The 22,224-nt window shown below is 41.4% G+C and overlaps 3 long non-coding RNA genes across 5 annotated transcripts; 1 reads left to right on the plus strand and 2 right to left on the minus strand.

Annotated features, from left to right (window-relative positions):
* Nucleotides 1-1,330: 1,330 nt before the first annotated feature.
* LOC123334755 lies at nt 1,331-10,982 on the minus strand. Of its 3 annotated transcripts, none has more exons than XR_006552863.2 (3): nt 8,170-10,962; nt 2,544-3,252; nt 1,331-2,084 (listed from the first exon to the last, which is right to left on the minus strand). It is a non-coding gene; the product is annotated as an uncharacterized LOC123334755 (long non-coding RNA). The 3 variants fall into 3 exon arrangements; XR_006552864.2 differs by lacking the exon at nt 2,544-3,252 and having other exon boundaries at nt 8,170-8,289; nt 9,082-10,840; XR_006552862.2 differs by lacking the exon at nt 2,544-3,252 and having other exon boundaries at nt 8,170-10,982.
* On the plus strand, nt 2,101-4,598 carry LOC123334756. The gene is made up of 3 exons (XR_006552865.2): nt 2,101-2,331; nt 3,088-3,759; nt 4,423-4,598. It is a non-coding gene; the product is annotated as an uncharacterized LOC123334756 (long non-coding RNA).
* A 4,425-nt stretch (nt 10,983-15,407) lies between the features above and the next one.
* LOC123334896 lies at nt 15,408-19,043 on the minus strand. The gene is made up of 2 exons (XR_006553089.2): nt 17,391-19,043; nt 15,408-16,710 (listed from the first exon to the last, which is right to left on the minus strand). It is a non-coding gene; the product is annotated as an uncharacterized LOC123334896 (long non-coding RNA).
* Nucleotides 19,044-22,224: the final 3,181 nt, after the last annotated feature.

Here is a 22,224-nt window from a genome sequence, read left to right on the forward strand (position 1 = left end):
AATCACAAATACCACTTCCTCTGAAGGGGGCACAACCCCAGGATAGCCGACCCTGTGGTTGGTCCCATGGTTAGCAGAGCACTTTCATTATCAGGTAATCAAATCAAGCTCCACAGCAAGTAAACAGGGCTCTGGGCTTTTAATAAGGCCTTTATTGTATGATCACCCTTTAAATGGCAATGAAAAAGGTCTTTTGTTTTCAGTGGAGAAAAAATATGTCGATGGAAAAGTAATCTCAGCAAGAATGGAATCATTACATTTTTTGACCAGGAGGGAAAAAAAAAAGTAGAAAAAAAAGAAAGAGAGGATCTTTCCTAGGAGGCGGGAGGGAGTATTTAAATTCAAAGGAAAGTTTGCATGAAGGAATTTAACCTGCACTTCCAATTAGAAAATGTTGACAGATAACTGCTATGGCGCGGAGGGTCTGGACCCTGGTGTGTGATTGAGAGAGATCCGTGATAGATGTTGTATAAAGAACTTGTCATTGAAACAAACAAGGAAACAGACAAAAAAGCACAGGCTGAAGGAAACATTTGTCATGGTTTTTTACTTTACAGGATACCATTCTGCACTGGTTCTTTACTATTTCCGGTAAAACTGACGTAGAACCTTTAGTTTTGCCTCTGAAATGCGTAGATGCTTTATTGGCCCTGCCTTTTGCTTTTCTACCAGGGCAGCTATGACTGGGAACAAAAGTCAAGTTTCAGCTACTTGCCAGGAGCAGTAAGTAGCTTGAAGAGCCTACTTTGAAGACAGCACCCACCCCACCTCCACCCTCGGCCAAATCACCACCTCCCATTCAAAATTCAAAAGGAAATCAAAATAATCCAAAAGTCCTTTGATCCTGGGCAAGAAGTTAATTGAAACTGCCTGAGTGGGTTACAGCTCCTCCTTCACTCATTAGCCACAAATCAGTTTATTTTTATTTGCCTCAAAACTCCTATTAAATGAAATTCGTCATGTAGCACACAGGTCATTTCCCATGACCACAATGTAGATCTGTCTCCTTTTCCTAGCAAAGAATCTGAGCTATGCTTCTTTTCAACAAATCCCTATTCCCCAACCCACATTACACATTGCAGCATGTTTTGTCTGCTTGTCTTCTGGTTCCAGCTGTGTCACTTTTGTTATCATGCTTTTGTGTCCCAGGACAAACATGGTAGGGCCCTGGCAAGGCAGAGATGCCTCCATACACTGCTACCCCAAATTCCGTTCTATGGAACCAGCATCCTAATCAATGACCTACACCACCTCACTATTGACAGCAGTTTTTTTCTTCCTAATGCATATTTTAGTCTTGATTGACCATCAACCATATGGCACGATTGTCCTGTGGGTAAGTTTATTATTAACAGCTCGCAGCTGGAGTTACAATAACTATACACGGCTGCAACATTGCACTAATTGACCAAGACACGTCTGAGAACAAGATGCAGAAAGTGGCCCTTGAAAATTACTTCAAGCAGAAATGGAGAGCTTAGTGGTAAACACCAGTTTCAGATTAGAACTTTCTATGTTAAGACCAAATTGGTGTGGGAGAGAGGCTGGCTAGGGGAGAGGGGAAAGAAAGAGGAAGTACTTGAGTTAAGCAAGGACATTGTTCTGAGCCTCCATTAAGCCTTTATTCAAATGAGTTATTTTAATCAGAGTCCCTTTCACTAATGAGGAAGAATCAACCACATGTACGTATAGTGTCATTAATTTAGAATTTTTAAGTGCTCAGACAACTAACTCACTAAATCCATTGGGTACCTTCTGTCCTCAGTTTCCTGTCTAATCTTGCTGTCGTAGGCAAGGCTGGGCAAGGCTTGAGAACAGTGTGTGCTGTGTTAGCTACATCACGTAGCCTTAGAGTTGAGGAAGCCGAGTTTGGAAGCAGGAAGCCTGGGTGCTGTCTGCACCAGCCAGCCGGGTGATGAGGGGCAGGGACACTGGCCAGGGGATGTGCATGAGTTAACAGTTTACCGCTGGGTCCTCTGGGGAAGGCTCCTGGAAATTCTGGAATGTGAATAGGCTGTCTGTGCATCTCTCAGTAAATTTCTTTCTCAGATGTTTCCAGCCAGTGCAGCTTGATTGAGAAATGACTGGGGGAGAAGAGGGGAGAAAGGCAGTGAGCTCAGTGTCTTATAAATCAGCAGCATTGAGCTGAACTGGAACTGTCAAACTGTGGAAAAACCTGCTGCCGTGCGAGCTTGTGAGTCTTTTCAAAAACAAAACCTAACCCTTGCCTTGCTCTCTAGATGGGAGAGGGCTTAATTTGAGTTCACGGAGGAGTGAGGAGTGCAAGAAGAAATATGGTTTGCTAAGAAAATAAAAAAGAATCAACTCAAGGTAGTACATATGCAACATGTCCCAATTGCGATCTTGGCTCAGGCACAGAATCACAAGTGGGGTCATGAAAAATAGCTCAGAGCTGTCATGAGTAAATCCCGCCAAGAGGTCTAATAATACTCTCTGCTTCAAAGGCAAACTAACCAAATAACCCTATCATGTACCAACTGCATCATCTCCATTTTATGGATGGGAAACTAAGGCAAAAGTACCTTGCCTGAGGTCATGCAGAAGACCTAGGATTTGAACCTGCAAAGTCCGGCCTCAGAATCCACGCTCCAAATCCATGGCATAGGTCTCTTTAGAGACTTCACAGACTCCAGGTTATAAACCCTGCTCCAGGCAGTTTGCAGGTCTCATCCTGACAGTTCACATTCTATTATAAAGTCCTGATCTGCCATTCTATGCCTCAAATGTATGCTGATGCTGGAATTGTGCCCATGCTGCTTAATCATCCCATACCTATTCATGACTGAGATCATGTTAGTACTTTTTCCCCCCAAGTCTTTATACCAGTTGCTGAAAAACAGCTTTAAGTTTGGAAGCCCAGGCTTTTGGAGGCTCCAGTTAGATTTCCAATGGCAATTGTAAGTCTGCCAGATTTGCACTGTCCCCGACATGTGGAGGCGTGAGGGTCAACCCCTTGTGTGCCAGGCCTGAAGTTCGGTTACTGTTGCTGGGGAAACCATAATTGAATTTCCTGAATTATACACAGTGCGATAGAATGTTGAATAACCATATTTATTTGCCTTCTAGGCCCTGTGGCATCTGTTGTTCAGCTCACAAAGCTTCTATTGACTGAAGGAGGGGTTTGTTGATCCAGAAATCTGTGATTGGCACACGAGGCAGTGGGAGCCTGAGGACTCCTGTGTCAGGCTGAGATTTCTCATCCAGTTCAGCAGTCACCAGCCAAATGGCCTGCTGCAGAAAAACCCAAAGATAGGGCTGAGACCCTGGCATGAAACCGACCCTTCTCTTCCCTGATGCGCGCGCTTCTCGGCTTAGGGGGAGACAGAGGCAGTGTGGGAATGGGCCATATTGAAAAGGCGAGGTAGCAGGAAGGAGGCAGAGGGGATAGGAAGGCAGAGACAAGTGGTCAAAGAGGGTTGCAAGGTCAAGGGCAGCTCTGCACAGGAAGGGAAGGCCGAGGAAAGGGTGTGTGGCTCAGGGGCTGGTCACAGAGGTAGAGACGTATTCCGGCCCTCAAGGGATGAACTGTCCAGTTGGGGCTCTAGGAACTCAACTATTTTATAAAAGGTCTACAAGCAAAGAATTGGGGGGAATTCGAGGAAGAGTCCCTTAGCTCTGAGGAGCAGGTTGGGAAAAGACCTGTGTATTTGGTGACATTTAAAATGGTCCTTAAAAGATGATTAAGATTTTGGTGGATCAGCTTCTTGAACTCAGGGAACAGCATGAGTGAAAATACAGGTAAGGAGGGTGCAAAAGCCTCAGCAGATGCTGGGGATTCCCTGAACTGGCCACGCCCAGCTGCCCCAGATCCTCATGACTACCACTGAGCTAGCAAACGAACGAGTGAGTTCTCTGGAGCAGAGAAACACGAAGCAAAGAAGGAAGGATAAGAGCCTCAGGTTTCAAACTAGGAGACCTGGTGGCCAGGAGCCCTCCTTTCAGACAGGGAGCTGAGTTTGAGGCTCATAGGGTTTTGCAGCTTGAACTGAAGTCTAGAAGTGTCTTCAATTAGAAATTAGTTTCTAGCTGAGGCGCTGAAGTTCTGACCGTCTGATGGGGAGTGATTTCCTCCCTGACCCTGGCTTCAATTTGGTGTTTCAAAAACTCAGGCACCGAAAGTCATGCCCTCAGACTCGGTGACACCTCTCTTCTGATTTCCCTTTGTGTTCACTGTCAGAATTTCCAAATAATCTGCTTTGTGATATCACATTGATACAGCAAGCATTTTAGAAGTATTCTCTTCCATAACAACAAGGTGAAAAGAAATGACTTTTTTTCTCTCTATTTTAAAGCTCTTTAAAAGGAACATTTCAAGCATTTACAGAGAGTAGAGTACATGGCACATGAACCTCAGGCTCTCACCATCCTGCTGTAATAACGTCTTGTCTCATCTCTCCCCAGGCAGAACTTCCTCAGCATCTCCATGGCCCACGGCCCCATCTCCAGGATTATTTTGAAGTAAATCCCAGACATCGTATCATTTCATCCACAAGTATTTCAGTACTATCTCAGTAAGATAAGGACTTTTAAACATATGCCATTACAATCCCATTGTCATACCTGAAAATAACAATTCCTTAACTGAATCACGTTTTGGGTCAGTGCTAAAACTTCCCTAGTTGACTCATAAATGTTTCTTTGCTAATAAGTAGGACAAAGCCTCCCTTCTCCAAGGGATCTTCCTGACCCAGGAATTGAACCAGGGTCTCCTGCATTGCAGGCAGATTCTTTACCAGCTGAGCTACCAGGGAAGCCTGGCAGGCTGCAGTCTGTGGGGTTGCAAACAGTCAGACATGACTGAGTGACTCAGCACAACAAACAAAAAAACAGGACAAAGCCTCCACACTGCATTTGGTTATTGTTTGTCATAAGTCTCTTGTATTCTGTAGGTTCCCCCTTGCCTTTTCTCCTAGCAATTTGTTGAAGAAACTGTTGTTTCTGCTGTAGAGTTCACCAGTTGGTTTTTCAGATCCTAATGAAATAATTTCATGCTAAGTCACTTCAGTTGTGTCCAAATCTGTGTGACCCTATGGACTGTAGCCTACCAGGCTCCTCAGTCCTTGGGATTCTCCAGGCAAGAATATTAGAGTGGGTTGCCATGCCCTCCTCCAGGGGATCTTCCCAACCCAGAGATCGAGCCTGCATCTCTGATGTCTCCTGCACCAGCAGGCGGGTTCTTTACCACTAGCACCACCTGGGAAGCCCATAAAGAAGGCTGAGTGCCGAAGAATTGATGCTTTTGAATTGGTGGTGCTGGAGAAGACTCTTGCGAGTCCCTTGGACAGCAAGGAGATCAAACCAGTGAAGGAAACCAACTTTAAATACTCATTGGTAAGATTGATGCTGAAGCTGAAGCTCCAATACTTTGGCCACTTGATGTGAAGAGCCAACTCATTGAAAAAGACCTTGATGCTGGGAAAGATTGAGGACAAGAGAAGAAGGGGGCAACAGAGGATGAGATGATTGAATGGTATCACTAACTCAATGGGCATGAGTTTAAGCAAACTCAGGGAGATAGTGAAGGACAGGGAAGCCTGGCATGCTGCAACCCATGGGGTCACAAAGTGTCTGACACAACTTAATGACTGAAGAACAACAACAATAATAAATCTAGGCAGTGATAATGGCTGTGAACCCCCTGGGTTAAAGGCCAATTAGAAACTTTATAATAGATGAAAAAACTGATTTGACTTGAAGCCACCAATATGTCCTAACATCTTAGAATAATCTGATATTCACATCACTTCCTATCATACACTCCTACCAAAAAATTATACTGGAGTCCCCTAAGCCCCCAGCTCTCGCTACCAGTGTATAGAAAATACAAGGGACAGAAAAACATGAAAAATCACATGCTAAGCCTTTTTGTTCTATTTTAATATAGCAAACATTTATTTAAAATTTGTTTGGTTACTATGTTTTTGTCAGGCGATATACTGTGATATTTTCCCCGAAGATGACTAAGGTATAGGATATATTCATCCGCTAAATAGATTCTGATTTCTATGTTTTTGTTTCATTGCCTACTTTGGGTAGGTTTTAATCTACTTTCTAATAACCAGTAATAATACTGTAAGAACTTCTGTAGCCTCTGAGATCTTCCTCCACCCTAGCCCCTCCCTTCAAGGCTTTTTCCATTTTATTGTGGATTGAGAAACCAAATATCAACTTTTTAAAACTTACAAAAGAACGGTTTTACCCATGAGAGCTAAACAAGGGCTTGTATTAGTAAATACATAAATACTAGTAACCAGACTTTTGAATAATCATTGAGTTTTTCAGATTTTTTTTCCTACTTAATTCTTGACTGCATTCTGGATTGCCAAGGCATCTGGACAAATGAGACGTAACCCAGTGTTCTTATACTAATCACGTTAGATAGAAAGTTTGGTCACAGCAACCATCAGTAAGCCATTGTGTGCATAGGAAGATGGCAAAATTCCAAGCTGGAAAAACCCAGGACTGCACACAAACATGAAAATTCAATAGGAATGTCACTTGGACTAGGTCATTAGGATAAGCATATGTAACAGCCTTGCTGTTGACATTCTCTTTTCAAAACACCTCCTCCTTTGAATTCCATGACCTAACACTCTCCTAATTTTCTTCTACCTCTGGGGCTTCTCTTCAGTCTTTTTCCTGGCTCATCTTCTTTCTCTGAGCTATTAAATATTGGAAAATTGCAAGGCTCTCTTCTCCTTCACATTCTACACCCTCCCTCTGTGATCTCGTCCATGCTTATGGTTTTAATTATTATCTATACGTTGATGACTCTTAAATTTATATCTCTAGGCTAGACTCTCCTCAGAGCTCCCAATCATAAATCCAGTTGCCTCTTCAACATCTCAACTTGGCCATCTCACAGTGCTTCAAACTCTGCATGTCCCAAAACTGAACTCATAGCTTTCCCCTCAAACTCCTTCCTCCTCCAGCATCCCCCCAATAAATAGCACCTACACCCAAAGACGAGTGAGCCAGACAGTTGGCAGCCATCCGTGACACCTCTTTCTCCATTCCCACCATGTTCACTGGGTCAGGAAGTGTTGCTGACTCTCATTTCCAACTCTATCCATGTCTCTTCCTCTTCACAGCTGCCACCACAGTCCAGGTTCTCACAGTCCCATCCCTGGATTGCCTCCAAAGCCTTCTATTCCCCCCAGGTCTACTCCGTGTCCAATCCATTCTGTGGTCAGTATTCCATAAAAATAAACCAATCTGTTTATAACTGTATCACCTTCCCAATGCCTTTAGAATAAAGACTAAAGTCCTCACCACGGCTTATAAGGATTATAATGTTACTGGCCCATACCTCCTTCACCAGCCTCATTTCCAATCCTCTTCCCCTTGTTCTCTGAGATCTAGCTATACTGGTCCAGGAGTCTGGGCCCTAGGACCTTTGCACATGCAGTTCCATCTGGTAGGATTGCTCTTTTCTTTTCTTCAACTAGCTAATTCTGATGGTTAGAATTAGCTAATTGTGATGTGTCTCTCTAAATTTAATTCTTTTAAAATGTCTCCATTGGCTGCTGGTACGTCTTCCTATTGACCTGCTCACAGTTCTTGTTCTTTATGGTTGAAACAACTCTGTAGCTAAGGAAACTGATGCCCAGGAATGCTATATAACTTGTATGGGTATCATGCATCCAGGTAGTGGGTGTGCTGAAACACACACTGGAATTATCTCACTATAATAATAGCTAGATCTCCTGTTAAATTCTGGTCTCTAAATAATGTGTGAAGCTGGAGTGAGTTGAGAGAAAAGGAACATGCTAATTAAAAGAAAGGCAAGTAAGGCCTTTGAAGAAAGGTTAAAAGAGAATAGTTTGGGATAATGCAATGGACATGGGAAGAAAAGGAGATTTAAAGTTTTCAAGTTGAGGAGGTTATTACAGTGTAATGGCAATATATATACATATATATATATATTTTTTTTTTTTTTTGCCTGACCACAGGGTACAAAAGACAATCTTAGGTCTTATATTTCCTTAGGGATGAGAAATTTTAGCTGGAATGGGCTTGGTTTGATAAAGGAAAAGGTGATTAAAATTTTGAACAAATACAGTTAGTCCTGAAAGACTTTTGGTGGAAGTGGTTAAAAGCGGGGTCAATAACCATCTAAGCTACATGACGGTTTCAGTGCTGACCTACCTCAGGCAGGAACCTGGGCCAGCTGACCTCTTGAGGTGGTTTGGAATGACTGAAGAAAAGAGTGGATGTGAAAGTGAGCCTTGCCATCCATCACAGGCTAGATGGTACTCCTAGCCCCACCTGGTGTGGAAAGAGAAATATTGAGTGGCATGAGTTCCCAAGGTCTCCTCAGCTGATCACACTCAGTTGGCCTTATCTGGTTCCCAGGTGTTTCCATTTATCTCTGATAAACTGTCAGCCAAGAGTCAGCTTTGGGGTGGGAGGTGAGGGAATGAGTAGAGGGGAGGGTAATACCCCAGATGTTTTCTGAGAAGATGGGAGAAAGTTATTCCTCAGTACTAATGCATTTCGTCATCCTCTCTGCTTGCAGATGTTAAATTTGGGAATACTTCCAGGCTCCCTCTTCTCTCTTAAAATATAATTAGCTGTGTATTTAAAACACCAGGATCCAATCATCCCCAGGGATGTATCTCTTTTGCATATGGATGAAGGTTTGGGGGTTTAAGAGGATTCTGTTTTACTAGCTGTATCTCTTCCCATCTGACCAGTCCTGTGGGCTTTCTCCTTTCGAAGTCAGGAAAAATGATAATAAACAGAGGTGGCATTTACTGAATTCCTACTCTGTGCTAAATGAAGTCAAATCTCCCTGGCAATCCCATCAGGGTTGGGTGAAATTCCATTTTACAGATGGGGGAAGTCATCCCATATTGTTTCCCCAAGTTCACAAAACTGCCAATTAGCAGAACTTGTTCAAATGCAGGACAGTGGGACTTTCAAATGATCATTGCAACATTTTTAGAGCTTTCTTCTGTACCAGTCATTCATTAAAGCCTGTGGAGCAGGTACGATTAGGTTCCTTTTGCAGGTGAGGAAACCAAGGCATAGAAACATCCAGTAGCCTGCCTAGCTCACCCAGTTAGCAAGTAAGTGGCAGAGAGCCAGGCAAACAGCTCGGCCACGAGCCTGTACTGATTGCCACCTGCTTTCGACACTGTAGAGAGAGCCGGGGTTGGCTTGACGCATTTTCTTTTTCTCAGAGTAGCTGATCTGAGCTTGCAAGGTAGAAACTTCTCTTGCTTGCCTTGTCTTATCTTTCCATTGATTGTCTGTCATTGGAGCAGCTGTGGGCTCCCCAACCTGTGAAAGCCTTTGCATCTAAGCCATTGGATACAGGTGGTAAGGTTGTGGCTCCAGTTCAAGCCTCCCCCCTGGAGCTGGATGTTCCAAAAAGGACACTCTGTTCTGTAGGGCTGTCTCTCTGGCGCAGGCTTTGATCTGGGAAAGGATGAGCCTCGCTGCAGAGCTGAAGCTGTCTCCCTGCTTTGTTTACGTGAGAGTCCTTCCAGGACTCTGTCTGCTTTTGAGGTGGAAGTGCCCTGCCAAGAACTCCAGTTCTTTACTCTGGCTGTGCAGCCAACACACCTCCCGCCTTTTCGATGATTTCTCTGTCCTGGAGAGAGAGTAGTGTCTCATAACAGTTTGGAGACTACAAAAAGTTTCCCTGGCAGGATGAGTGATGGACTCAGCAGCATGTTCTTGCCTTTTGGAGTTGCCCTCCAATTTTTCCAGGCTTGATTCTGTAAATCATTTCATCTTGTACAAATATTGGGCTGTGAGCACAGATGATCTCAAAGGCGAGGGTTATTTGAAACTCCATTTAAGTATCTATCCTCCTTTCAGCAGATTAATGTAGCTTAAATTTGTGAATAAAAGTTTTCTTCTGTGCGTGCCAGTGCACAGGAAGTTCTGGGGTCTTTGGGAGGAAGTAGAATATGCTCCTACTCCAGGAGGCTTTGGAAAAGGGGATTTATCTGTGCACTGACAACTCATTTATCATCAAAAGCATTTAAGGCCCTACTCTATGCAAGTACTCACGGGGCGGATGGAGGTGGGGTTAGGAATGAAGTGGGGAAAACTGTGAAATGTTTTGAAAGAGATATGTAAGCCTGAAAAGATCATTTAGAATATCCACTTGCTTTCTTTCTTCTCAAGAAGATGGAAATCTATTGTGGTTTTCAAGATAGATTAAGGTTAAATAACTCACAGATTTGGAAGAGTATTTTGGGTAGCTATCTGATGTATTTCATGTCAGAGTTTATGCTCATTTGCCCTTATTCCAAAAAGGAAAGAGAATTGGTCAAAGGCAGACTATGATAGTGAAGGTCCAACAACCACAAGTTGTAAATGTTCCATCAGAGAAAGTGTCTTTGACATCTGTGCTCTTCAACTTTTTGATTAAACAGTTGCCCAGATGTAGTGACTACATGCTTTTGAAATGAATATGCTTGAATTCTGAATGTTAGAAATTATCTTACTTGTTTGTGAAGACAGAAGTGCCTACCTTTTAACAGTACTTAGAATGGAAGACTTAACTTGTTTTTCTGAATTAGAGCACATGCAATTCAGTGTGACCCAAGGAGTTTTAAACTTAAAAAAATTTTTAAGATGCTTAACTCCTTCCATCAAACTACACCCAGATGACAGAATTTTAGACATTGTTTAGTAAAGTTATAGTGATGAAAACCTATCACAAGGTGATGTAAACAGATTAGCTTGGGAGGGAGAAAAGAAGACCTGGAACATATATAAATGTGTTAAGCCTTACAAAATGTTCTTTCATTTAGATCTTACAGAATTTTCTCCTTTTCACAGGCGAGGAAATAGAGGCTTAGAGATGTGAGTAAACATTTCTAAGATACAACTAATCAGTGGTGAACTTGAAATGGAATCATGGCTTTCAAACTTTGAAACTAATGCTCTTCCAATTCACCAGGCTACCTCACTCACTTGGGCTTCCCAGGTGGTGCTAGTGGTAAAGAATCCACCTGCATGGAGAAGGCAATGGCACCCCACTCCAGTACTCTTGCCTGGAAAATCCCATGGATGGAGAAGCCTGGTAGGCTGCAGTCCATGGGGTTGCTAAGAGTCAGACATGACTGAGCGACTTCACTTTTCACTTTTCACTTTCATGCCTTGGAGAAGGAAATGGCAACCCACTCCAGTGTTCTTGCCTGGAGAATCCCAGTGACTGGGGAGCCTGGTGGGCTGCTGTCTATGGGGTCACACAGAGTCAGACACGACTGAAGTGACTTAGCAGCAGCAGTAGCAGTCAGACAACAATTTGCATGGATTTCAAGGGGGGTCACACTGAAGGTAAAAAACCAGTTGCAAATGGTTATATTCTATGTGATTCTAATTATATAATATCCTTGGAATTAAAAATATATGTAGTTTTGAAATATATTAAAATGGTTGTCAGAGGTTTAGGGATGAAGGTGAAAGATAGTGTAAATAGAAAGAATTTTCACAAAAAGCTGTCTTGGTGGTGATGGAACGGTTCTATATCTTGATTGTGGTAGTTGCACAAATCTGTACACCGTTAAGATTTTATAAACTGTACACATACACAAACAAGAATGCATGTGAAACCTAGTGAAATCTTAATCAGATCTGTAGTTTAGGATTGTACCAATGTCAAGTTCCTGGATTTGAAAATGAGCTATGGTTATATAATACATCATCTTTAGGGAAAACTGGGTGAAGGTAATGTAGGAGCCTTCTATACTATTTTTTGCAATTTCTTGTGAATCTGAAATTAGTATTTGGTTACTCAGTATGTTTTATTTATTGACATTCTTTTACATCTTGTAAGCTGATTCTTCATTACAGAGTAATCCCATAATATGTAATTTAAAGTGTTTTTTAAGTTAGGGCTTAAAAGACTATGAAACTAATTGTATAAAATTTAATTTTGTCAAGTGTTTCCTTGTCTGTTGTAAACCTTTTCACAGAATTTCAAGGTTGCAAATATAAATAAAATAATTTCATTTAAAAAAAAAAAAAAAAAAAAGAATCCACCTGCAAGTGCAGGAGACATAAGAGATGAGGGTTTGATCCCTGGATTTGGAAGATCCCCTGGAGGAGCACATGGCAACCCACTCAAGTATTCATACCTGGAGAATCCCATGGACAGAGGAGCCTGGTAGGCTACAGTCCTTAGGGTCACACAGAGTTGGACACGACTGAAGCGACTTAGCACACACCTCACTCATTATCTAGGAGCAATCATCATGGAAAGTTTCCAATCTGCCTCTTGCCAATGCCTCTAAGGATCGGAGACAAAGCTGCCTCCTGACTAAGGCAATGATGATACAACAAGGAGGCAAAGTCAACTGGGTCTAGAATTAGGCTACCTGGACTACTAGGACTCCAGCCCTGCTGTTTACCAGCTGTGTGCCTTGGGACAAATTACTGGGACCCTTTGGATCTCACTTTTCTGATTCCTTAATAAAGGGTATAATACTTATGCCCAATTCATAGGGTTTCATGAGCATTAAGTGAAATAGAAAGGGTCTGCCCAGGGCCTGAGAAAAAAAGTTCAACATGTGTATAACTTTCCTCATTCTACTTGGAACTTAAATTGTGTTTAGTTATTTCTTTAGCATAAGACCTGCCAGAATAAAACACGGAGATTCTTATGAAAGGCAAAATGAACATCTGTGAGCATGATTAGATACAACAAAGAAGATATGGGTAATCCTAGAGAGCATCATGACATGGCTGACCATATTTTTTTCAAACAAAATAGAGGTTAAAAATTAAGAAATGAGCCTAGAACAAAGGTGAACATTATAAGCAATTGCCATGAAGCCCAGTATCCTGTTAGTAACCAGTTACTGAAGCGCTACTAAGGAGATGAACTGGACTAAGTCACGTGCCTTGCTGTTCCATGTGTGCTGTCGTGTCCTACTCTCCACGGCCCCAAGGACTGTAGCCTGCCAGGCTCCTCTGTCCGTGGGATTTTCCAGCAAGAACATTTGAGTGAGTTGCCATTTCCTCCTCCAGGGGATTTTCCCAACCCAGGGATAGAACCCACATCTCCTATATGTCTCTTGTAATTGTAGGCAGATTTTTACCACTGAGCTACCTGGGAAGCCCATGCGTCTTCAGTTCAGTTCAGTTCAGTCGCTCAGTCATGTCCGACTCTTTGCAATCCCATGAATTGCAGCACGCCAGGCCTCCCAGTCCATCACCAACTCCCTGAGTTCACTCAGACTCACATCCATCGAGTCGGTGATGCCATCCAGCCATCTCATCCTCTGTCGTCCCTTTCTCCTCCTGCCCCCAATCCCTCCCAGCATCAGGGTCTTTTCCAATGAGTCAGCTCTTCGCATGAGGTGGCCAAAGTATTGGAGTTTCAGCTTCAGCATCAGTCCCTCCAATGAACACCCAGGACTGATCTCCTTTAGGATGGACTGGTTGGATCTCCTTGCAGTCCAAGGGACTCTCAAGAGTCTTCTCCAACACCACAGTTCAAAAGCATCAATTCTTTTCTTCACAGTCCAACTCTCGCATCCATACATGACCCCTGGAAAAACCTTGACTAGACGGACCTTTGTTGGCAAAGTAATATCTCTGCTTTTCAATATGCTATCTAGGTTGGTCATAAACTTTTCTTCCAAGGAGTAAGTGCCTTTTAATTTCATGGCTGCAATCACCATCTGCAGTGATTTTGGAGCCCCCCCAAAATAAAATCTGACACTGTTTCCACTGTTTCCCCATCCATTTGCCATGAACTGATGGGACCAGATGGCATGATCTTAGTTGTAGTTAATTCTATCACTCCCATTGCTACCAGCGTATTTTTCAAGATTTTTAAAAAAACTCAAAAATTCTATAAAAAGAGTGTTCTACAGCTTCAAAAGTGAGATATGAAATACTTTCCTAAGCCAAAAAAAAAAGAGAAAAGTTAGCCATCTTGTGAGAGTATTCTTCTAAAAAATTGAATAATTTTCTTGCTAATTATTACTATTATTTACATTGAACATTTAAAATTTTCCATTTTGTGAAGGCTCTAAAGTCTTTTGCCAAGAGCAATGAGAATCGTGGGAAGAAAAAAGTCAACCTCCCCCCTCCTTTGTATAAATTTCATTAATATCTGTATAATCAGAACACATACTAGCTGTTCTTGTACCAACAGAAAGCACGTTGATGGAGGAAACCCATCCTGGGTATGTCAAAATCAGACCTTTTCCAAACAACTCAGACAATTTAAAATTTCTCCTTGCAACAGAAGCTTATGTTTCTCTCCTAGATGTCCTGTTAGGGGGTTGGTTTCTGACTCAACTCCCTCCACAAGCTTGCATCTTAGGGGTATGATATTCAGCATTTCACCCTTGGTGGTGATCTCATCCTTGACTGGTTCAGGGGGAGGGAGGGAGGGATTAATGAAAATATAGGTCAGCCCTTCTCCATCTCCACTGGGGCCATGTTGTCTTGGTTTTGATCATTTCCCTCAAATTAAGATTTCTGCATAAAACCCCCGTGTCTGTGTTTGGCTGGCAGTTTTATGGCTGACCAAACTGCACTGGCCGGGGTTCTGGTTGGCTGAATGTTTACACAGCCTGTTAATCAGATGAGGAGAGGGGAATGGATGTGGGGACTGTCTGTGAGCTGGAGTGGCCCTGTTTGCTGTCGTGTGCAAGGGCCTGCACTTTGTTACTACAAATTACATAATGACATGTTACATTTCAAAGTGTATTTTTACTTCAGGGAAAATTAAACCAATAAACAAACAACCCTGGTGGAAAAAAAAAAGTCCCTGTTTTCCAGATACTCCTCTTTGAAAAGGCTCTTAATTAAATTGTAGCTATAAACAAATCTTTGTTTTATTGAAAAGAGCACAATTGCATATAAAAGCTATTTTTAAAAATTAGCATTCAAACCGTTTGCTGGACTAGAGTCTGGATGGTGTTATGTGTTTTATGATCTGTTCAAAAATGAAAAGGCAAGCTTGTGTAGTGATGGTAGATTTTCAATTTTTGATTGCTAATCCCTTTCAAATGTTGCTCCTGGCCTGCTTGAAAGGAGTACGTAAAACAGGAATTATCTTAGTTTTTCCAGGTACTGATTCAAGCAAAACTGCTTAGCGTAATAAGCATGAAGTGGCTGACACTGAATTTTCAGTCATTGTAGAAAATCTTGGTCTCTTCTGAATACTATCTATATTTCAGCAACTTTAACACTGTTAACAAAAATCAACCACTCTAATTCAACTTCTATATCTTTCACTGCACACCTACAAATGCAGTTTTAATTCTTTTCTGTAAACTGCAGAAATTAAGTATATATTCAGGATCCAAGGTTAAAATGATCGTCTTTTGAGTCTGTATTATTCAATTATGCATGTATGTACTTGCTCAAACTTTTTTCCAGCCTAAACTGTTTTTGAAAAGAGAATGTATCCTTACTTTATTTACCTGAGCTAAGAGAAGTACTGAAAATAAGGACACTTATTAAACAGTATTTTAAAAGACTTATTTTACCAATCAATCCTGTCCCAGATCTGCTGTTATCAGAACCATTTGGCCCGGAATTCACTGGGTTTGTTCAGGTGTTTGGCTGCTATTAGGAAGAGCAGCAGGCCAGTAACTGGCTGGATGAAAGATTGCCCCCCCTTATATTTTAGAAACATCCCACAATGCTTACATTTCTTAGGCAAAATTACGATGTGACTTTGGATAATTTATCAGTACATGCCACAAAATGAAAAATCACAAGAGCGATTGAAATAGACTGTCATGTCTTCCTGTTAAGTTTATTTATTTTTAAATTCAGGATGTTTAAAAAGAAATCTTTTCCCCTCAAATCTCAGAAATAAATAATGGGATTTTTGAAACTTGTAGTTAAAACTTCAGATTTCACAAAGACTGAGAAAAACTTAAGAGGAAAGCAAAGCAAAATAAAGGACAGATACATAGTATAGATGTTTTTGGCTAAAATGGGACCATATTGGACAATGTTATTTGGTAACAGTCATGAGACACTCCTATTTTATCTTGTGGAAAAGAATGCTCTCCTCTTTCTCATCTTGGATTCTTGATAGTCTGTTTGAATAATTAATTTAGATGACTTTATTACTTATGAAAGTACTCAACCCTGACCTAAATTGACCATCCCCTTTTCAAGTGGTTTTGTATTTAATTTCAGGCATCTTAGTGTAAGGATTGCTCTGTGGGACATTCTGATGGGGCTTGAACTTGACTTTAGAGGAAACAGAACTAGATTTTTTACCAGTGACTGAACTTCCTTTCACTTCCACCAAATAAACAACAGTCCAAAGTGAAGAGTCAGATATTAATCTAATGTTTTCATTCTTTGAATGACTAATCCAATAAGAAAGAAGATTTTGACCCCAGCTATAGACAAGGAATTGCCTTAACAGGCCAAGAGATGCCAACAAATGGGTAAGATCCTTATTCATAAGATATCCTCATTCTGGTTTTTTGCTTAGGCAGCATTTGAAGTGATAGATGGGGAAAAGTTACACCATAGCTTGTCGAATGAATGAGGAAAGTGGGCAATATAATAATAGTAGTAGTTTCAAGGCCTTTCCTTGTCAGTCTTTTCGATAGGATGTTCTCAATTTACATAGGTTGACAACTTCTCTCTTCTGCCTACTTTGCCTTCCATGTCATGGTTTGTGTCAAGGCTCCAGGGAAGTCCACCATCAGCACCGCAGATCCAAGGCACAAATCCAGACTAGAGAAAGAGAGACGCTTAGGCAGAAGGAAGGGTAAAAGTTCAATTCTCAGATGGCAGTTCAGATTTAGAAAACAGAATGAAGAAGAGTGGTGGTAGCCATCTTACGACTTCTTCCACCTTCAACTTTGAATTTAACTCTTAAAATGTATCTGCATTTATTTCTGTCAATCTATCAAATCTATCATCTATTTTCTTATCTCTTCCTCCCTTTCTCTTCCTCCTTCTTTCTTTCCTTTTCAGCAATAAAACTCATACTATCGCAGAAGTCTGAAATTAGACTTTAAAAGCTAGTACTACTCTTATTTCAGAGGAGTGAGGTTTTTTTTCCTTGTTTGGCTTTAAGTCTCTCTATTCTGATACTTGTCCTTAATATGATATATCAAGGAACCTCTTTGTAAATGTTTCTGTTTAATGGGACCCAGGGAAATAAAAGCCCTTTAAAAGGATAAAATGAAGCTTTGTGATATGGCTTGTCCATTTTCATAGTATGTCCATTTTCACAGGCATGCAATTCTGTTTAAAATTCTGTTTTAAAGGTTAAACTGTGTGTATATGTATATGTATATAACTCATTTGTGTGTTTTAAATACTATTTAAAAATTTTAAGTTTATACACACACACACAGAGCACTTAGTGTAGATTATATCAGCATGCAACCTGAAAAATATAAGTTTACCTGAAAGCTTAACTTTGCAATGCATCCAACTAATCAAGTAACATTTTGTATAAGATACATGCCTATGAGTGCTGCATGCAAATGTGCTATTTCAAATATTTTTCTGATTGAATGAACAAGCTCACAGGTTCACCATTTTATATTTGTTCTTTTAAAAACATGAAACTCATTTTGAAAATGTTGGTTTAAATGGGCATTATTAAGTCTTTATCAGTTCTGAGCATTTCAGCCTTTTGCATCCAGAAATTTCTCAATCTGACAGAATAAGAAATGCATTTACATGGCCTAAGCTCTTAAATTGTCCCTTTCAATTAATGCCCCATCATGGAGCAATCTGGAAACCATTACTCAGTAACTCTTCGTTATAATTGCTTGCAGCTGAGTATCCAGCCCTTGGTAATATAAGAATAAAAGAAAACTCAGTTAGTAACAAGTGCAATTGATTCCATTCAGAATTCCCCTGGTGCTTTGCCATGTTTGGCCTGCATGAGAGGAAACACGAGGTGTTTTTTTTTTTTTTTTTCCTTTTTTCCCTTTTTTTTTCTTTTGGGGCCAGGAAATGAATTGGCAGACATAAGATGGTCTGTGTGGTGCTTGCCTTCATTTTTCAGCTGGTCCTAGTTAAAAATGAGACGGTGGGGCTCCTGCTTTCTCCCCCACCGGCTACATTTTTTTTTTTTTTTGAGGGTTTTTCTGGTAATAGATAAGACTACAAAACTTCAATTTGCTACAAACTAACAGCATCCAGAAACTGTCACCTTCTGTGGCCACAGTCAATCCTGGGACTTACTTCTGCTAAGGATCGGGTTTTAGAATTTGATTCACTTCCACCTTGATCCTGCCTTTATGAGACAAAAGTCCCTGGTGCATTTTGTACAGGTGGAGAGTGTTTATGTGTTTGGAGGCTATCAATCACCAACTCAAGAAATGTAAAGATCTAAATTATGATAGATGAAAATGTGAAATGTAATGTGGTAAACTTCCCCCAACCCGCCCCCCACCTGTGTAAATCAGGAACTTGGCTTTTTAAAAACGGTAGAGAAAGAATTCTTATCACTCAGTCCTCTGAGACTATGTAGCTCAGTGCTGACGTTGAGCCACAGTGTCCAGCACCAGTGTCTCCCTGGACTCTGAGCACCCGGGACCATGGGGACACTCCATTCATAACATCCTGTCCCCTTTTCTCCTACAGATGACTGGGCCAGGTGACAAGCATGCCCATGAATTTAAAATGTGTAAATTATAAAATAAATTTTTGTTATAAAAAGAACTGATGCTCAAATGTAGAAAAGTTAAATTCAATAGGATTCTGTTCTAATTAATTTCCATTCTTTGCTTTCATAATAGGAAAAAAATTCATCCCTTTCTGTGAATTTAAGTGGCATTTCACTTTGATTTGCTATAGAGAGAAAACTGTAAAATCTCCCATGACCTAGGAAAATTGCTTTAAATATTTGAGTATTTTTTCCTATGCATTTATATTGGGAGGGGCATTAAATTTTGCATTGGTGTGATTTCTTGTATTTTCTACCCTTTTGTAAACTTTTTAAAAATTGCTGTTACAGTTATTACTAATTACGTATTTTGAAAGCCCACTTTAGGATTTAATTTAGAAAACAACAACAACAACAAGAGAAGCACTTTCGTAATGACAAGAAGAGTAATTGAAAGAGTAAAAGTCTTCTTGATCTTAGGAGATTTAAGGACCTAAGAGAACAGGAGCTGATGCAGTATCAGTTGGTGTTATAAACTGTGCTGGAACCTGAATCCCAACTTTCCCAAACTCTCAAACTCTACAGTGATTAATAGGAACTACAAATAAGCCTTAAGGGAGAACATTTTTCCATTAGGAAATAAATAAAGATGAAGACTTAGAAGAAAGTTTCATGAGGGCAGGGAGAATTGCCTGGTTTTGTGTGTTCCTGATTTCACATTCTCCTATCAAAGAGCTATACAACAATCACCTGAGTTATCTTAAATTTATGTGGATTAAAAATTATCAAACTCTTCAGTAGTATTTTCAATTTTTCTTCAGTTTCATTTCTTTAGAGATAAAGAAATGCAGACCATTCAGCCTGGGTGTGCTGCAGGCCCTGGGGTCACTAAGAATTGGACACGACTGAGCAACTTCACTTTCACTTTTCACTTTCATGCATTGGAGAAGGAAATGGCAGCCCACTCCAATGTTCTTGCCTGGAGAATCCCAGGGATGGCAAAGCCTGGTGGGCTGCCGTCTATGGGGTCACACCGAGTCAGACACGACTGAAGCGACTTAGCAGCCGCAACAGCAGCAGCAGCAGCCTGAATGGGAGCAGAGTTTGGGGGAGGATGGATATACGTGTAAATGTGTATATACGTGTAAAATGTATATACACGTATATCCATTCTCCCCCATGTATGGCTGAGTCCCTTTGCTGTTCACCTGAACCTATCGCAACATTGTTAATTGGCTATACCCCAATACAAAATAAAAAGTTCAAAAGGAAAAAAAAAAAAGAATGCAGCCTATTAAAACCTGGATTATCAGAAATATAGCCATTGTTATGTAATAACTTTCAATGGAGTATAATCTATAAAAATACTGAATTACTATATCATACACCTGAAACAAATAATATAAATCATTTGTATATCAATAAAAATAAAGTCTAGATAATTAAGTTCTTTAACTAGAATTTTAACAAATGTGATAATGAAATCAGCTAATGTCCATTGACCGTGTCCAGTGACTATGAATTCAGGTTAATTACTTATATTATTGGTTCCCAACCTATGGAGGGTAGTGGTGGGGTGAAGGTAAAGTCCATTTCTGATAAAGAAGACTTTGTCCAGTACTTTAGGCTCCTATGTTTGAAACAATCAATCCCCAAACTCCAACATTTATAAGCTGGTCCAGCCCAAGGTTTCAGCCAAAGGGACTTATCACTACTTGCACATCTACCAATTTTCCCTGTTGAAAGTCTTGTCCATCTTTCATGGGAACTGGTCTCGTATGGGTCTTGTTCCTTCATGAGCCAGACAGGGCTGTCTGCTCCATTCTCTAGGGTGTTTACAGGACTTTGGCTTTGTTTCAGGTTTTCAACACCTTTATAAAATCCTCTCTATCTTCCCCTTGAGGCAGTATTTAAACAATTCTCCCGTTCCAATCAATCAACAGATTTTTCTTGAGGTATAATTGAGTGGAATCCTCCACTCCTGCCCAAAGCTGTTGATTAGTAATGTTTGTAGGCTCTTCTGCTGACCAAAATCCTGGAAATTTATGACCTTTTTTTCCTCCCCTAAATTGTGGTAAAATACACATAACATAAAAAATTGCCATTTAAACCATTTTTAAGCATATTGTTCAATGGCATTAAGTGTATTCACATTGCCTAATGACCATTTGAGTTTCCCAGGTGGCTCAGCAGGTAAATAATCTGCCTGCAATGTAGGAGACACTCTGCTTCAATCCCTGGTCAGGAAGATCCCCTGGAGGAGGGCATGGCAACCCACTCCAGTATTCTTGCCTGGAGAATCCTATAGACAGAGGAGCCTGGCAGGCTGCATTTCAGAGTCACAAAGAGCTGACACGACTTAAGACCCTGAACATGCATGCACAAGCACCTTTAAAGATATTCTCTTCCAGAAGATCAATTAAAATGGTGGCGCAAGAGGATGTGGAGCTCAACTCGCCCCATGAATACATCAAAAATACATTTATATGTGGAACAGTTCTCAGAAAATTAACTGGACACTGGTGGAAGGACTCCTGTACAATTAAGGCTGTAAGAAAGTTACACATATAATTGGGTAGGAAGGGAAGAAGCAACGGAATCGGGACCTAGACCCCTGGGAGAGGACTCAGAGGAAAAGGGAGCCCCAACCTGGGAGGAAGTAATGAGAGCCACAGATTTGATGCCTCAGTCCTGGAGCTTTATGTGGGGAGATGAGCCCCCTTGGCTGGTGAGTGGGCCAGCGGGACTAACAGGAAAGACTTGAAAGACTGGATTTCATCCAGGAATGCACCTGTGTTGGTTTGCACCTGAGCCAGGCTGGAAACATTATGTTCTAGAGAGGGCTTCTAGCTTGCCCACAGCCACCTTTATGGACACCCCAGCCCCAGCGAGCCAACACTCCAGCCCTGCTTACCCCATCTAGGATTGCCACCTCTAGGGAGAAAACTCCACTGCGGGATGCAGACCTGACCTGGTCCTGGATGGAGGGTGTGTGTGTGGGGGTGGGGGCAGGTGGTGACCAGTGTTGCCACTTAGTAAGTCAACTTACTCATCAAAAGAAGCGCAGATCTTTGGCAGCAGCCACAAAACTAGTTCATCCCCAATACATGTTGAGTCTATATGGCCCCTGCCTGCCCTGTGTTGTAACTCCACAACAGGATGGGGGCGGTGGAGGTTAGGGGCAGTGACTGATTATGAAGGACACAGGAGATTTGTACACAAGAGCTCCCTTGCTTCAGCACTGCCTGCCATGGGGCAGTGTCCCCATGTGCGAAGAGGGAGAAACACACACAGAAAGGGAACAGAGCCAGCTTGGACCTGGTCCAGCAACTTGGTATCAGACCCTGCCCTGATACAGTGGTGATGACCACTGAGCAAAGGGGTTGTTCCACTCACACCCAGCTCTTGCTCCAGCCCCTAGTTCCAGCCCCAGCCCTTACCATTGTGATAGCTGCCAGCACACCCTGAGGAAAAAATGTGACTTGCATCCACATCAAATCCACAACACTCTCATATAAGAACACCCCTTTAAGTGTGCAATAGCTAACTATTTAACCTAAATTCATAGAGGCAGAGAAAGCTAAGCAAAATGAAAAAGCAGAGGAACTGCTCTCAATTGA

The sequence above is a fragment of the Bubalus bubalis genome, chromosome 8, assembly GCF_019923935.1.
Source record: "Bubalus bubalis isolate 160015118507 breed Murrah chromosome 8, NDDB_SH_1, whole genome shotgun sequence".
Lineage (NCBI taxonomy): Eukaryota > Metazoa > Chordata > Mammalia > Artiodactyla > Bovidae > Bubalus > Bubalus bubalis.